This window comes from Coregonus lavaretus, assembly GCF_964263955.1.
Source record: "Coregonus lavaretus genome assembly, chromosome: 15".
NCBI lineage: Eukaryota > Metazoa > Chordata > Actinopteri > Salmoniformes > Salmonidae > Coregonus > Coregonus lavaretus.
The window spans coordinates 26,849,863-26,863,069 of NC_140002.1; positions in this window are offsets into that span (position 1 = coordinate 26,849,863).

Genomic DNA, 13,207 nt, shown 5'->3' on the forward strand with positions numbered 1-13,207 from the left:
AATTTGTAGCTAACAGCAGCACTGTTTTTCATCTCATCTTGAGATAGGCTATTGCCACAACGAGCTCATCGGCCATCACCATGAGTAGCCTATGGCTTCGTCTTCATCATTAGATAAGTCAGTGTGCCACTGAACATTTTATTTAGTAGCTACTGTAGCCTATGATATACTGTATATACTGTATATATATTGCCTTCTAATATTGTACAATCTGTGTGTCGCTTCATTGGCCTGGGCTATTATTTGTTTGAATTCAAATCCAGATTGATCTCAACTGATTTCTTAATCCAGCCCTGCCTTCATTTAGCTGTTGTGAGGCATGGATGTTCCAAACTTCGTTTTAGGCGAGACTGACTTCTTGACCAAAATTATCCTGTTTACACTTTGTAGTCAATTTTGACACTAGAATAACTTTTTCTGACTCATATCGATGCCACATAGGCCGTTTTCAAAGGGATGTGTTGCTTTTTAAAGGCAGTCGCTCTTTAATATCTTCGGCTGAGTGATGGAAAAAAAATCGTCCTCAGCGACAATTATTTCAATAATTCAATGGATGTTTTGTGCATAAAGTGTCTTATTAGGAATGTTCTAATCTGACCTCTATGTGGCCGTCTATGGAAATTGTCTTTATGGGCCAGGCATCAATTAAACTGTAGTACCAAAGCAAAACTATAGGAACCGTTGAAACCGTGCTTCTGGACTGGAACCCTGACCCCTTGGTCTAGAGCAGGGTTCCCCAATAGGCAATGTTTTTTCTCCCAATAGGTGGTTTTATTTGGCCCCCTAAGTTTTCTGAGTAAAAAAAAAAAAGTGATATATAATAATATGTAATTTTTGTTGTTGGACATAAAAGACTGTAAAATCACCAGGAAATCGGCTCAAAGTTATTTTAATTTAGGAAATCTGTTCCCAAGTATTCCCACACATAAATAGAGAGTGGAGGTGGAGTGTCCAGAATCCGGAATCATCCCGGAAGCGTAGTATTATTTGTAGTATTCTTCCTGTTATTCCTATGAATAAACCAGTCAATATCATTGTTAATATATATATATATATATATATATATATATATATATACACAATATTTGTGTATATATATTTTTTTAAAGCAGCATGGCATGGGGCATATTAATCTCAGTAAAGTTTACTATGTATGGAGAACAGTTCAGAGAATTCATTGAAAATGTGTACTCTCTCTCTCTAACACTAGATGGAAACAAAGTATAATAAAAAATAATGTCAAGAGCACAGACAGAGGGAGAGTAAGGCAGAGAGCTCTCAGAACAGAATACCTGCTGTAGTGTTGTGCTCATGTCCTTTCTCCTCAGCTCCATCACATAAACAGACCGACCCAGTCTGGCAGCTATTTGTTGAGGTGGAATTGTACACCACTGTCATCAGCAGCGATATATGCTGTCAAACTGGAGGAGCAGCAGCATGGCAAACAGAGAAACGGGGAAAATGTTTTGCCCTTACATGACATAGAATCTTGAGATAATACAAAGACACACATAAAAGCATAAACATATCCACATCCCTTACCCTTACCCTAGACTGGTAATACATTGTACTGGTAAACATATCCACATCCCTTACCCTTACCCTAGACTGGTAATACATTGTACTGGTAGTACATTGCCGTATAGCTAGCCAGAACCCTAAACCTAACCCTAGGATCATATCCACATCCCAGCACAACCCTAACCCTAGGATCATATCCACATCCCAGCACAACCCTAACCCTAGGATCATATCCACATCCCAGCACAACCCTAACCCTAGGATCATATCCACATCCCAGCACAACCCTAACCCTAGGATCATATCCACATCCCAGCACAACCCTAACCCTAGGATCATATCCACATCCCAGCACAACCCTAACCCTAGGATCATATCCACATCCCAGCACAACCCTAACCCTAGGATCATATCCACATCCCAGCACAACCCTAACCCTAGGATCATATCCACATCCCAGCACAACCCTAACCCTAGGATCATATCCACATCCCAGCACAACCCTAACCCTAGGATCATATCCACATCCCAGCACAACCCTAACCCTAGGATCATATCCACATCCCAGCACAACCCTAACCCTAGGATCATATCCACATCCCAGCACAACCCTAACCCTAGCCCTGTGTGCGTGCGTGCCTGCGTGCGCTAGAGAGAGAAATTATCCAAAGAGAAACGATAGTGAGACTGACAGCATTTTATTATTGCACGTTATCCTGGTCCACTCACTCACACACTTTCATATGTACAGATTAAATATATACCCAATAAGTGTACCTAACAAAAAAAGTATAATGTTTACCCAGTTAAAGAAAATAAAACCCTAACTGCAGCCAGAGCAAAGCGTCATTCTGCACAACCAGACCAACAACACCAGCAGAAGCACGTCTTTACTTCATACCTCAGTCTGCGCTTCAAAACTCAGACTCCTGAGCCATTCAAGAACCCACAATAAACCAGTTACTGCACGAGTCGTCATCGTCGAAACCTGACAGACTACCAGAGAGAGAACCCTATCTTAATGTCCAAACCCCGATTCAACCCTAACCATAGCCAAAACCCCCATCCTAACCCTAACCCTAGCTTCATGTCCACACCCCAATTCTAATCCTAGCCAAAATAATAACCCTAAACCTAGACTGATAGTATGTACAACAGTAGAGCTAGCCAGTCATTTGTGGGCAGGCCATGTGATACGCTTCCCTATAGTTGGAGGGAATAAAGAACTCCTAGGGAAGCTTATCACAGGGATATTATGTGGCAAGGGAGGATCCCAGAAAAACAATAGCAACCTCAGAAGAGCCTAAAAACTTAAACATGTTTAAAATGTACTACCCCTCCTCTACCCATCAGATGCATAATCTAGTGCAGATTTATTTTGTCCCTTTCCTAGGCTTGTGTTGCCTCCTCCACCACAATCCTATACAATGCACTGGCTGCCCATAACAGCAAAAATACATCTATAGAAAAGGCGATTAAGTGGGAATACACAGAATCCTTCCAGCTCTTCTAAAAATACTTCCCTTCTTATAAATGGGAAAATATCCCTGGCAGTCTCCATGGTAATGTTTGTTCACCCCTCAGAGAAGCGAGCTATAAACAGAACGCTGTCATTCATCTGAGCTCTGTTACTGCTGGAGTTCCAGCTATTAAAATGAGTGATGCTAGGAATCACAGCAGAAAAAATATTTAATTTCGTACAGAGTTCTTAAATCATTAGCGAGAGGAGAGGGATGGGGTAATGTGTGCAAGGAAAATTGTACGCATTTCTACTTTAATATGCAGAGATTGTAAGACAATATTTAATCAAACATGCATTGCAGTGTTCACACAATAGCATATAGCATACTTTTTTCCTATAGGAACTGTAGTCAACCTACCTCATTGCTATAGGTAATATAGTCAAATATAATCACAGAATTGTTACTTTTATAACAAACTCACCTCACACTAGAACTAAATGCCTCCAGTTTTCAGAACTTAGACATGGACACATGGGCATCTGTCTGTGAACAGTAGTTGAGCAAACAAACACTGCATAAACATTGCTGAGGGAGGTTCAATTGGAATCTGGCCCAAAGTTTAAAACAATAGAAATTCCTTTATATTATTGCCTGGGAAAAGATTAAAGAGAAGGTACCAGGGGGAGATGCTGCTCCTGTAATGTTATGGCCACTTTGTCCACACATACCCAAAAAGGTATGAACACATAGTAGTGGAAGTGATTTGTTGTTTCAACCTAAATTATCCTGAGATACCTAACACATCCAGCTGATGGTCAAATGTGCACAGATCTGTTCAGCCAGTAATTCCATGCAGCCTCCCGGCTGCGTTTACGCAGTCTCTTTTGACCAGTCACATCAGATCTTTTGACATTAGATCTTTTCAGAAATTGAATTGGTCTGCCTGTCTAAACGCAGGTCCTTTGGGCAAGATCATTCCTGATTCTATGCAGGCCTACAAGGTCATCAGAAAGACTGCTACATTGTTATGTTCTACTAAAAGTCATTTTGGAAATAACACACCACTCAGGAGAGGAATGGCTCAACACGAATCTTCCAGCAGCAGCATTGTTTCACTGTAAAGCAAAGGCTTTTTTATGGTTTGAGTAATTTCAATGCCAGTAGACCTACAACAAGAACATAAACTACTGTGGCAGACTTGCCAACACAAGTTTTTTTTCAGGTCTTGAAATTACATTCCTGCTTGATGAATTAACTTAGCAGCAGTAGTTGGTCCTTATACAACTAGCCAATACTAAGCAGATACACATTCCATCCTTGAAGAGATGAGGGGCTTTAATTATATCAATTATTGATCGTTGCCAGGCACATTTATTTGCACGACACCTCTCATCAGCCGTGCCGAGCAAACAATTATTTATTTATGAAGTTGGAGAAAGCGGTCGTGTAAAAACAGGTAGAGGAGAGGGAAAATGTGTGTAGCTTTCACAATAAGTTGTATTTTCTTACCTGTTATGAGTTCCTCAAGAGGTTCATGAATAGCAGCTAGAAGAGTGGGATCGCTTTCTCTACAAAGTGGAACACACATTTTTGCATATTGTGACAGCTTGCATGTCAACTGTGTGTGTGACTGTAATTCCGAAGTAGGAATTAGCATTTTGGTCTCCGAGACAATTATTTTTCATCCGTGAAAACAATTAGGAAGATACTTATTTTTCTATCTACTGTTTCTAGCATGTACAGGGGTGATTCCAGACCAGAAAATAACCTTTTCACACAAAACACAGAGGCAGGTACATCATTAGGGTACTGGTTATTTGGTGCAGATGCTAGATTCCGCTCCTCAAAACAATTAGATGAAATCGGAACTAGAGGAGCTGATTTCTCTCCTTTTCAAGAGTGTCTGGGTAGCCTAATTGGTAGCCTATATGATCTTAATTTGATCACTCTGTTGTTGCTGAGAATGTTTCTGCGCCGCAGGAAATGCAGACGAGCTTTGTGATTTACATAAATTCACTGAAAACCCACACTAACACACAGTTATATTACTAACAGTATTGCACTTTTCATGTAGCCTAATTTTGGCCATCTTATAGCCTAACCACCGATCAAGCAACATTATGGACTACACGTTCAAATCCTGTTGCTGCAGGATAATGTTGCGGCGACAATACTCAAATTAAAATCCTACATCTGTATTTCTTATTTTTGTAACAACTGTCAGCTTTCCTAAACCTTTATCCTTGGAATAGGGTTGTGACGTGGATATGTGTACATGGGTTGGTGTCTAAAACCACTTGGGCTCAATTACCTATGTGTGCCTGGCAAATAAATAAGCCACAGATTCCTAACAGGTTTCCATCCATGGTCCTGTCTAGGATTATTTGTATACAGTGCAGATTCCTTTAGCATGACTCTTCCTTTGACCCCTCCACCCCATCCAATTCTCTGTCTGTCAGATCTAATGGTCTAGTGCCACAGTCTCTTCTCTCTGATCACATCTGCTCTCTGACCCCTCTCTGTCCCCTGGAGCCACTGGTTCATACATTAAAGCTATTTATACAATCTTTCTCCTGAGGGCAGCAAAATCACCCTGCGATCCTCCAACCCCCCATCACCCTTCACATTGCAGCCCGATTGAACCAACTTAGAGCAGACATGATGGGTAGGCCTGTGGGTACCAGGGAGGTCTCAATCTGTGGTGCTGGACAGCAGTACGTGTGCGGCATGGAGAGGGAAGGAAAGACAGGGTACTCTAATTGCCTGGTTTGAAATAGCCTGGGGTGGGCTGCTGTCATCTCCTGGGGGCGGTGGAGGGAGAGGGATGGCCCTATACCAATCAATCACCACCCTGACCTACGACCCATACTGTGGCGACTCAGGGTGATGATACTGCACAGTGTATGGACATACATGGACAAGCCCGCATGCACACACACGCACAGATTTATCACTGACATCACCATGGTAATAACGGATATTAACCCAATCTCGATGAGGAAAAAGGAAACGCATCACATTCCGTCGCCAAGGCTGGTTTTTTAGTCCCATCGCCGTCATACCCTCCTGATTACATGTCATTGGAGGTTGATCACTTGTAATGGTGTCCAGCAGAGGTGCAGATGAATAGCACAAATCACTGTGTAAAAGACTGCAATAGTAAGTGCACTGTCTGGCAGGGTTCAGGAAACCTGGTTTCAAAGAGGATTTGATTTCTTTCAAATACTTTATCTGAGCTTGATTGACCTTGCCTGGGCACAATGGAACCTATGAAATAGACCCAAAAAGAACAAACCCACCCAGCCTGGCCAGACAGGCTCAGTCAATTAAAATCTCAAAGAAATGGAAAGAAAACAAATACTATTTGAACCCAGCAGGTCTGGTCTGGTGTCTGGGTCTGTGATCTGCAGGGTGAGCAGCCAGCCAGGGCTAATTTGAGTTTCCAGTTTGTGAGAGGCTGAGCTGCTGTGGAATGTAGATGTACAGATAGCAGCCTTGTCTCACTGACAGGAGATCAGAGAGTGTGTGATCTCTCCCTGCCTTCCTGCTGTGATCCACGCAGAGAGGATATTAAACCAGCTCCCCCCCCTCACTTCTCAGCCTGTCAGCCGCTGACCTCTCCTCGTTGCATTCTTAAGCACTCTTTTCTTCACCACCATATGGAACAGAACTGAAGAGCAGCTCTCTGAATATAATTCACCTCACGCAGTGCATTATGCATTCCTGTGGTATGTAACAAAGTGCTGCTGGCTGGCTGGCTCACGTGATGATGACCTTGGGGGTGACTCTTACTTATCCATTGACATAGTCCTCCATACACTAACTACAGGAAACAACTGTAAAAGCAGCCTGGGTGCCATTTTTAAAAGTCACATATTTGTCACTAAAATGTCTTATCACTACGGGTGATGTCAGAGGTGACAGCATATGAGCTTCAGGGTCAGCTAATAACACATGACCCTTGACCTAGCTAAGCTAGATAATAATAGTAGACAAATGGTAGTAGGGCGGGGGTGCTCCCGCTCTGGGAATACGAGATGAAATAGGAATGACTGGGAAGAAGGATGATATGCCTAATGAGTGTTCAGCAGCTGGGAAAATCACCTCCACCTCAGAATCCTTTGTCAGTCTGGCATTCTAAATGCAATATGTTGGGAGTGGGTGGTGTTGTACAATCCCCCATTCTACCACAGTGACTGTCTGGGCAAAATAAATGAGGTTTTCTACAGACATGACAAAATGTAGAATAGTTTCTCCCACTCCAACACTACTGTTGCTAAAAACAGCCCTGCTTTGCTGTGACAGCAGCAGAAGGCGAGGCAGCGACACGTTGGAAGAGAGTAAGTTTGATTAGACCAATGCTTTTAGACGGTCCTTTTGTTAGAAGGGAGCAAATTACGCTTACAAGATAAATCATCCAGCTACGCAGCCGGCTTAGACTGTGTACAACCAGATAACGTTGCCAAGGAAACCCTCCTGGAGAACCAATAAGCACTCTCCCTCTCTTCCCCCTCTCAGCCCACCCCCGATCTGTGCAAACAATTAATACCTTGAGCAGGCAAATGGAAGGGAGCTGGAGAGGTAGGCTGCACGATTCCCCAGGTGCTTAACAAATGCCAGTCTTTTCCCTCTGTGTGAGGTAGAATTAGTCACATATTAAGAATGGAACCAGAAAATACATTTCAATAAAATATATTAAAGACAGAATAGGACTAGGGAAGTTATAATGAATTGTACATTAATTCAATGAGAATAGAATGGCACAGTCTACATAACCTAATAAATCCAATCCATATATGCAATATAGGAGAAAGCCACTAAAAGTGTCATTATCATGCCAGTAGACACATCCATAGGGGCTATTATGATGATGATGACTGTGATAATTGAAGGGCAGCTAAACCCAGTGCATAGCCCCATTGTGTGTGTGTGTGTGTGTGTGTGTGTGTGTGTGTGTGTGTATGTGTGTGTGTGTGTGTGTGTATGTGTGTGTGTGTGTGTGTGTGTGTGTGTGTGTGTGTGTGTGTGTGTGTGTGTGCGCGTGCGTGCGTGCCTGTGATTAGCAAGCCAACGGCTCCAGTCATTAGGGTCCATGATTGATTTCAACACTGACCGCAGATCAGATCAATGCTCTGGGGTCCTATCCATTATCAGACACCCAATTATAGCTATGGACATCCTGCTTCACAGCTAAGTTCTCTACTGTAGTTGGTTTATTGGCCACCAGTCAAACACTCTGCCTGCCTGCCCAGACAGACACAACAGGCACTCAGAGGTATTGGCAAATCATCAGCTATTGATCTAGACATCCTTAGATCAAGATCATGAGCAAGAGGGCAAAAAAAAGTATGTACACACCAACACAGTGGCCTTGTGGTTAGTGTCAGCCCTGAGATTGGAAGGTTTGTAGTTCGATCCCTGGTCGAATCATACCAAAGAAAAAAAATTGGAAGCGTTACAGATTCTGCGGTAGAAATGTCAAGGTAATTTCCGATTGAGCCGACATATGCAGCATTTCCCGTGAATGCAGTCTCCTCTAAAGCGGGATCATTGCCTTTAAATTCCCCCAAAACTTTCCCTGGCTGCCACTACACTTGCTCAACTAAAAATGTTATGTGTCATTGATTACTTGTTTATTTTTTTTGTAAAATTTAAAGTGAGTGGGTTGGGAGCAACTGTCCTACATAAAGGCAGGGTAAAGTGACTAGGCATCAGGATAGATAATAATAAGAGTAAAAATAAAGAACAGAGTAGCAGCAGCAAATGATGAGTGTGAAAGTGTATGTAGTGTATGTGAATGTGTGTGGGTTTTGTGTGAGAGTGTCAGTGGTCAGTGTAGTGTGTGTGAGTGAGTGTGTTATAGTGTGTATATATATTATTGTGAGTGTGCAATGAGTCAGTGTAATATAGGGTCAATGCAGATAGTCCGGGTAACCATTTAATTAACTATTTAGCAGTCTTATGGTTTGGGGGTACAAGTTGTTTCAGAGCCTGTTGATCCAAGCGCTGATACTCCGGTACCGTTTGCTGGACGGTAGCAGAGTGAACAGTCTATGGCTAGGGTGGCTGAAGTGTTTGGTCATTTTTGGGGCCTTCCTCTGATATAGAGGTCCTGGATGGCAGGGAGCTCAGCCCCAGTGATGTACTAGGCTGTCCGCACCACCCTCTGTAGTGCTTTGCGGTCGAGGGCAGTGCATTTACCATACCAAGTGGTGAGGTAGCCAGTTAAGATGGTCTCAAAGGTGCGCCTGTAGAACATTTTGAAGATCAGAGGGCCCATGCCAAATCTTTTCAGCCTCCTGAGGGGGAAGAGGTGCTGCTGTGCCCTCTTCACGACTGTGTGGGTGTGTGTGGACCATGTTAAGTCCTTAGTGATGTGGACGTCAATGAACTTGACCCGCTCCACTACAGTCCCGTCGATGTGAATGGGGGCGTGCTCTCCCCTTTCTCCTGTAGGCCACTCCAGGACCTTGAAATGCTTCTTACGAAGCCACTCCTTCGTTGCCCGGGCGGTGTGTTTGGGATCATTATCATGCTGAAAGACCCAGCCACGTTTCATCTTCAATGCCCTTGCTGATGGAAGGAGGTTTTCACTCAAAATCTCACGATACATGGCCCCATTCATTCTTTCCTTTACACGGATCAGTCGTCCTGGTCCCTTTGCAGAAAAACAGCCCCAAAGCATGATGTTTCCACCCCCATGCTTCACAGTAGGTATGGTGTTCTTTGGATGCAACTCAGCATTCTTTGTCCTCCAAACACGACGAGTTGAGTTTTTACCAAAAAGTTATATTTTGGTTTCATCTGACCATATGACATTCTCCCAATCCTCTTCTGGATCATCCAAATGCACTCTAGCAAACTTCAGACGGGCCTGGACATGTACTGGCTTAAGCAGGGGGACACGTCTGGCACTGCAGGATTTGAGTCCCTGGCGGCGTAGTGTGTTACTGATGGTAGGCTTTGTTACTTTGGTCCCAGCTCTCTGCAGGTCATTCACTAGGTCCCCCCGTGTGGTTCTGGGATTTTTGCTCACCGTTCTTGTGATCATTTTGACCCCACAGGGTGAGATCTTGCGTGGAGCCCCAGATCGAGGGAGATTATCAGTGGTCTTGTATGTCTTCCATTTCCTAATAATTGCTCCCACAGTTGATTTCTTCAAACCAAGCTGCTTACCTATTGCAGATTCAGTCTTCCCAGCCTGGTGTAGGTCTACAATTTTGTTTCTGGTGTCCTTTGACAGCTCTTTGGTCTTGGCCATAGTGGAGTTTGGAGTGTGACTGTTTGAGGTTGTGGACAGGTGTCTTTTATACTGATAACAAGTTCAAACAGGTGCCATTAATACAGGTAACAAGTGGAGGACAGAGGAGCCTCTTAAAGAAGAAGTTACAGGTCTGTGAGAGCCAGAAATCTTGCTTGTTTGTAGGTGACCAAATACTTATTTCCACCATAATTTGCAAATAAATTCATTAAAAATCCTACTATGTGATTTTCTGGAGAAAAAAAATTCTCAATTTGTCTGTCATAGTTGACATGTACCTATGATGAAAATTACAGGCCTCTCTCATCTTTTTAAGTGGGAGAACTTGCACAATTGGTGGCTGACTAAATACTTTTTTTCCCCACTGTAGCATCACATGATGAAAAATGCATCATACAGGGATGATTTATGTATTTTGAAAGTTACGCAAACTTGTTGCTGGTGTTGGACTTCAATGGGGCAACTTGCCCCCCGGCAATCCAATGGTACCTAAATTAGCATTTTCCAAATCATGTCCAAACCATCTACAAGTAACTTGTTGAGTTACACAATCATTTTGTAGATCCTTTAGGATGATCTGGACATGATTTTAAGACCCCTTGAAGTATCAAAACAACAAGATTTATGCGGGGGCACGGATGTTGACTCAAGGGGATTAAATATTTAAAAATTATGTATGCACTCACTAACTGTAAATCGCTCTGGATAAGAGCGTCTGCTAAATGACTAAAATGTAAATGTGAATGTAGCCTCTTATTTTCCTTCATAGTTTGCCTAAGCTTGACCATGATCCACATACCACATTTTTACCAAACGTAGCTTTTTTTGTGTCAGCAATTGGACATGGTTCTTAGTAACCTTAGTTACTCCACTGTATCCAGCTCACTTGAGCTGTTTTAGGAGCTCATTTGTACCCCACTGCTTATTAGCTGTGACTCGTCATGCAGTTAATTAGCAACCACATTAACTAAGGCAGGAAATTGTCTACAATTGAAACCGGCTAAGGGTAAAGGCTGCATATGTTGGCTCAATCGAAAATTACCTCTAAATTTCAAGCGCGCTATAGTGCTGAACTTCAAAGATACGGATTGATTCCAGCCCTAGGTACATGCTGACTTCTAGTTCTCCCCCAGTCATTTCACAGAGGCAGTGATGACGTGTTGTGAGAGGGGAAAGTGCTACGCTACAGCAGAGGGTAGGGATAAAGGACAAGTGTCAGTGGGTGAAACACAGAGAAAAGACATTACTCCCCCGTTCCTTCAAGTCAAACCAGGGCAGTGGCCTGGAGTACACAGTTTTCTGATTCACACTACAGGGCTGACCCCAACCATACTGTGCTGGCTCGGTTATTTTCTTTTCACATTGTCCTTTCCAGCATCTCTGGTGGATGTGTAATCATGCCAGCCCAGTACAGCTCGGCTTGGCCCTATAGCTTGAATCATGCTAGTATACGTAATGCTCTAGTGCTGCCTGTTTCAACGGAGCTGTGGATTTTCGCTGGGCGGGTTCGGATTATCGTGCCTTTGTGCTTCATTGATTAATTATAATCATTAAGTGGTTAGAAAGTCACCTCACCTGGCGTTAGGGGTGAAAATCACTGCCTGATTAAAATGAATCACAGTGGAAGCCTGCAGGAGGGTCAGCCAGCCCCCAGAGGATAGACAGGCTGGCTGCTAATACTTCCAGAGAGAAAAACACTGATTTAAGAAAAAGTCAACAGCTTCTGCTATGGGAAAGAAAGGCAAAATAATGTTACTGTTTCTTTCATTTTGTGTCCTTTTATTATAAGAAAATACAGCACAAAAAATACACACACAAAAAGAATTTGTTTTAACTGGTTTGATCACACAATGTGCAAACAAACCCCCAAAGAAAATTCTTCATACAATATTAGTACACTTGTTTTAAAAGCTACAGTTAATACCATGTTAGTAGTACTTATTAGGTTTCTGAGTTGAGGGACTGTACAACATGACTAACTCCCTAACGGCTCTGTACAGTTTGTCAGCAGTTGGGGGTCTACTAAAATACTATATTGGGGACCCATCCAGACAGTAAAGACACACACACAAGCACACACTCAGTTCCCTGGGCTTAGAGAGAGATGACAGGTTTTCCACATTACATTTTTACATTTGACATTTTAGTCATTTAGCAGACGCTCTTATCCAGAGCGACTTACAGGAGCAATTAGGGTTAAGTGCCTTGCTCAAGGGCACATCGACAGATTTTTCACCTAGTCGGCTCGGGGATTAAAACCAGCGACCTTTCGGTTACTGGCACAACGCTCTTTAACACTAAGCTACCTGCCGCCTTGGGGTAGTGTACGGGGTGGGTTTCACGTCCTGTCTCGGTGTAGCAGGAGGATGTGGCTGCTGTCCCCATGTGTGAGGTTACACCTGCCACAACAAGGAGAGGCGTGGGGCTACAACTCCAAGAGCTCTTCACCTGTCACCCCCACTTCATCCACCTCAAATCTACTACATTCTATTCATACACACAGAGTCGGGGTGTGTTTCATTAACCATACTAGTATACTATTTACAATGCATGCTATTGCTTCATCATAATTTATAAGCTAATGTGGATATTGAAACATAGCTACAGTAGAATGCCAGTGGTGCCCACCTGATTAACATCAGTGGGCTTTCACCCTCTACTGTTATAAGACCCAGCAATCATGTTTTAGATACACATTAACCAAGCAAAGCACTGCAGAGCATCATCATACATACAGAGAGCATTAGAGTAAGTGTGGTGGGATTAGTTCTAGAGATAGTGTCACTTTTACAGTATATTTACACATACAACCAAAGACTTCATAAAAATAAAGAAAAAAACTCAAATAATGCATTAAAACTGAAAAAATAAGCAACAACTGTATGAATCAATGTTTGGGATATATATATATTTTTCATTGCTAATGTTTAAACACAGAGCTAATGTAATTGAAAAAAATGTA